Below are 5,828 nucleotides of genomic sequence, written 5' to 3'. Positions count from 1 at the left end.
ATGTAGGTTGGTACGGTCTACCCTTTACGTAAGGTGCAAGCGCTTATGAAAGACTATGTCTCGGTCATCCGTCTCTCAAACACCATGTAGTGCGAGAAACCAAACGGAGGAGATCGAGTCATGTGGGGAAAAGTGCGCAAACCTCTGCAGAGTGTATAAACTAATCATGGTTAGCCGTGTCCCCGGTTATGGACATCTTGAGTATCTAGTACTTGGATATCATGTGAATCTCATCATGTTACTTTAATTAATATTGTTGGGTGGTTAATGAGTACTTTTAATTGGGATTGAGAATGCTGTCAACCATTCTCAATGTTTAACAACCACCATGATAGTTAAATAAATTTATTCCTTTGCAGTAGGGAAAAATTGGCTTTACGCAAAACTGTAACCATAGAGCTTTTCCACCAGCCAAATATGCATGTAGTATAGTTTATTCCATCATATTTTCTCTATGTGTTACATTGCCAACATATTCCTGTTGGGGAACTTAGTAGAAATTCAAAATTTTCTACGCAACACCAAGATCAATCTATGGAGATTCTAGCAACAAGAGAGGGAGAGATGAGCATCTTCATACCCTTGAAGATTGCTAAGCGGAAGCGTTTCAAGAATGCGGATGATGGAGTCGTACTCGCGGCGATTCAAATCGCGGAAGATCCGATCTAGCGCCGAATGGACGGCGCCTCCGCATTCAACACACGTACAGCCCGGGGATGTCTCCTCCTTCTTGATCCAGCAAGGGGAGAGGAGAAGTTGAGGGAGAACTCCGACAGCACGACGGCGTGGTGGTGGTGGAGCTCGTGGTTCTCCAGCAGGGCTTCGCCAAGCACTACGGAGGAGGAGGAGGTGTTGGGGGAAGGAGAGGGCTGCGCCAAGGGAAGGGTGTGTGGCTGCCCTCTCTCTCCCTCACTATATATAGGGGTAAGGGGGGTGGAGGAGGCGCCCTAGGGTTCCCTAGGGGAGGGGCGGCGGCCACAGGGGAAACCCTAGATGGGTTTGGGCGCCCCACGCCCTAGGAAACTTGCCCCCCAAGCCGGGAAGGGGGACTGCCCTAGGGGAGGCGCCCCCACCTCTCCTGGTTATGTGAGAGGGGCTGGGAGGGGCGCACCACCACTTAGTGGGCTGGTTTGCCCCTTCCCCTTTGGCTCATGAGGCCCTCCAACACTTGCCGGGGCTCCCGAAACACCTTTCAGTCATGCTGGCCATAGCCTGGTACCCCCGGAACACTTCCGAACTCCAATACCCTTTGTCCAATATATCGATCTTCACCGCCGGACCATTCCGGAACTCCTCATGATGTCCGGGATCACATCCGGGACTCCGAACAACCTTCGGTAACCACATACTATTTCCCATAACAACTCTAGCGTCACCGAACCTTAAGTGTGTAGACCCTACGGGTTCGGGAATCATGCAGACATGACCGAGACAACTCTCTGGCCAATAAACAACAGCGGGATCTGGATACCCATGTTGGCTCCCACATGTTCCACGATGATCTCATCGGATGAACCACGATGTCAAGGATTCAATCAATCCCGTATTCAATTCCCTTTGTCTAGCGGTATTGTACTGGCCCGAGATTCGATCGTCGGTATGCCGATACCTTGTTCAATCTCATTACCGGCAAGTCTCTTTACTCGTTCCGTATCACATCATCCCGTGATCGACCCCTTGGTCACATTGTGCACATTATGATGATGTCCTACCGAGTGGGCCCAGAGATACCTCTCCGTTACACGGAGTGACAAATCCCAGTCTCGATTCGTGCCAACCCAACAGACACTTTCAGAGATACCCGTAGTGCACCTTTATAGTCACCCAGTTACGTTGTGACGTTTGGTACACCCAAAGCATTCCTACGGTATCCGGGAGTTGCACAATCTCATGGTCTAAGGAAATGATACTTGACATTAGAAAAGCTTTAGCATACGAACTACATGATCTTTGTGCTAGGGTTAGGATTGGGTCTTGTCCATCACATCATTCTCCTAAAGATGTGATCCCGTTATCAACGACATCCAATGTCCATTGTCAGGAAACTGTAACCATCTATTGATCAACGAGCTAGTTAACTAGAGGCTTACTAGGGACATGGTGTTGCCTATGTATCCACACATGTATCTGAGTTTCCTATCAATACAATTATAGAATGGATAATAAACGATTATCATGAACAAGGAAATATAGTAATAATAACTAATTTATTATTGCCTCTAGGGCATATTTCCAACAGTCTCCCACTTGCACTAGAGTCAATAATCTAGTTCACATCGCCATGTGATTAACACTCACAGGTCACATCGCCATGTGACCAACATCAAAAGAGTTTACTAGTGTCACTAAACTAGTTCACATCATCATGTGATTAAGACTCAATGAGTTCGGGGGTTTGATCATGTTTTGCTTGTGAGAGAGGTTTTAGTCAACGGATCTGCAACATTCAGATCCGTATGTACTTCGCAAATCTCTAGGTCATATTGTAAATGCTGCTTCCACGCTCTACTTGAAGCTATTCCAAATGGTTGCTCCACTATACGTATCCGGTTTGCTACTCAGCGTCATTCGGATAGGTGTTAAAGCTTGCATAGACATAACCCTTTACACCGAACTCTTTATCACCTCCATAATCGAGAAACATGTCCTGATTACTCCAAGGACAATTTTGACCGTTGTCTGGTGATCCACTCCTTGATCACCTTTGTACCCTCTTGCCATACATGTGGCAAGGCACACATCAGGTGCGGTACTCAGCATGGCACACCGTATAGAGCCTATGACAAAAGCATAGGGGACGACCTTCGTCCTTCCTCTTTCTTCTGCTGTGGTCGAGCTTTAAGTCTTAACTTCATACCTTACAACTCAGGCAAGAACTCCTTCTTTGACTGATCCATCTTGAACACCTTCAAGATCATGTCAAGGTACGTGCTCATTTGAAAGTACCATTAAGCGTTTTTGATCTATCCTCATAGATCTTGATGCTCAATGTTCAAGCAGCTTATTCCAGGTTTTCTATTGAAAAACACTTTTCAAATAACTCTATATGCTTTCCATAAATTCTACATCATTTCTGATCCACAATATGTCAACAACATATACTCATCAGAAATTCTATAGTGCTCCCACTCACTTCTTTGGAAATACAAGTTTCTCATAAACTTTGTATAAACCCAAAATCTTTGATCATCTCATCAAAGCGCACATTCCAACTCCGAGATTCTTACTCCAGTCCTTAGAAGGACCGCTGGAGCCAGCATACCTTTTAGCATCCTTAGGATCGACAAAACCTTTCTGATTGTATCACATACAACCTTTCCTTACGAAAACTGGTAAGGAAACTCGTTTTGACATCCATATGCCAGATTTCATAAATGCAGCTAATGTTAACATGATTCCGACGGACTTAAGCACCACTACGTATGATAAAATCTCATCGTAGTCAACTCCTTGAACTTGTGAAAAACTCTTCGCCACAAGTCGAGCTTCATGGACGGTGACATTACCGTCCACGTCCGTCTTCTTCTTAAAGATCCATTTATCTCAATGGCTTGCCGATCATCGGGCAAGTCCACCAAAGTCCATGCTTTGTTCTGATACATGGATTATCTCGGATTACATGGCTTCTAATCATTTGTCAGAATATGGGCCCACCATCGCTTCTCCATAGCTTGCAGGTTCATTGTTGTCTAGCAACATGACCTTCAAGACAAGATTATTGTACCACTCTGAAGTAGTACGCATCCTTGTCACCCTACGAGGTACAGTAGTGACTTGATCCGAAACTTCATGATCACTATCATAAGCTTCTACTTCAATTGGTGTGGGCGTCACAGGAACAACTTCCTGTGCCCTGCTACACACTAGTTGAAGTGACGGTTCAATAACCTCATCAAGTCTCCGCCATGCTCCCACTCAACTTTCCGAGACAAACTTTTCCTCGAGAAAGGACTCGATTCAAGAAACAATCCCTATTGCTTTAGGATCTGAATTAGGAGGTATACCCAACTGTTTTGGGTGTCCTGTGAAGATGCATTTTATCCGCTTTGGGTTCGAGCTTATCAACCTGAAACCTTTTCACATAAGCGTCGCAGCCCCAAACTTTTAAGAAATGAGAACTTAGGTTTCCCAAACCATAGTTCAAACGGTGTCGTCTCAACGGAATTACGTGGTGCCCTATAAAGTGAGTGCGGTTGTCTCTAATGCCTAACCCATGAACGATAGTGGTAATTCGATAAGAGACATCATGGAACGCACCATATCCAATAGGGTGCAACTATGATGTTCGGACACACCATCACACTATGGTGTTCCAGCCGGTATTCGTTGTGAAACAATTTCCACAATGTCTTAATTGCGTGCCAAAGCTCGTAACTCAGATACTCATCTCTATGATCATATCATAGACATTTTATCCTCTTGTCACGATGATCTTCAACTTCACTCTAAAATTACTTGAACCATTCAATAATTCAGACTTGTGTTTCATCAAGTAAATATACTCAGTATCTACTCAAATCATCCGTGAAGTAAGAACATAACGATATCCACTGCGTGCCTCAGCACTCATTGGACTGCACACATCAAAATGTGTTACTTCCAGCAAGTTGCTTTCTTGTTCTATTTTACTGAAAATGAGGCGTTCAGTCATCTTGCCCATGTGGTATGATTTGCGTGTCTCAAGTGATTCAAAATCAAGTGAGTCCAAAACGGTCCATTTGCATGGAGTTTCTTCATGCATATACACCAATAGACATGGTTCGCATGTCTCAAACTTTTTCAAAAATGAGTGAGTTCAAAGATCCATCAACATGGAGCTTCTTCATGCGTTTTATACCAATATGACTTACATGGAAGTGCCACAAGTAGGTGGTACTATCATTACTATCTTATATCTTTTGGCATGAACATGTGTATCACTACGATCGAGATTCAATAAACCATTCATTTTGGGTGCAAGACCATTGAAGGTATTATTTGAATAAACAGAGTAACCATTATTCTCCTTAAATGAATAACTGTATTGCGATAGACATAATCCAATCATGTCTATTCTCAACGCAAACACCAAACTCGATGGTAGTGGGAGCGTGCGATGCTTGATCACATCAAGATTGGAAAACACTTCCAACACATATCGTCAACTCACCTTTAGCTAGTCTCCATTTATGCCGTAGCCTTTTATTTCAAGTTACTAACACTTAGCAACCGAACCGGTATCTAATACCCTGGTGCTACTAGGTGTACTAGTAAAGTACACACTAACATAATGTATATCCAATATACTTCTATCGACCTTGTCAGCCTTCTCATCTACAAAGTATCTAGGGTAATTCTGCTCCAGTGACTGTTCCCCTTATTATAGAAGCACTTAGTATCGGGTTTGGGTTCAACCTTGGGTTTCTTCACTAGAGCAGCAGCTGATTCGCCGTTTCATGAAGTATCCCTTCTTGCCCTTGCCCTTTTTGAAACTAGTGGTTTCACCAACCATCAACAATTGATGCTCCTCCTTGATTTCTACTTTCGCGGTGTCATACATCGCGAATATCCAAGGATCATCATATCTATCCCTGATATGTTATAGTTCATCACGAAGCTCTAGCAGCTTGGTGGCAATGAATTTGGAGAAACATCACTATCTCATCTGGAAGAGCAACTCCCACTCGATTCAAGTGATTTTTGTACTCAGACAATCTGAGCACAAGCTCAACGACTGAGCTTTTCTCCCTTAGTTTGCAGGCTAAGAAAATTGTCGGAGGTCTTATACCTCTTGACGTGGGCACGAGCCTGAAATCCCAATTTCAGCCCTCGAAACATCTCATATGTTC

The sequence above is a fragment of the Triticum aestivum genome, chromosome 1B (assembly GCF_018294505.1).
Source record: "Triticum aestivum cultivar Chinese Spring chromosome 1B, IWGSC CS RefSeq v2.1, whole genome shotgun sequence".
NCBI classification, from domain to species: domain Eukaryota; kingdom Viridiplantae; phylum Streptophyta; class Magnoliopsida; order Poales; family Poaceae; genus Triticum; species Triticum aestivum.
Note: the sequence above shows the minus strand (reverse complement) of the source record.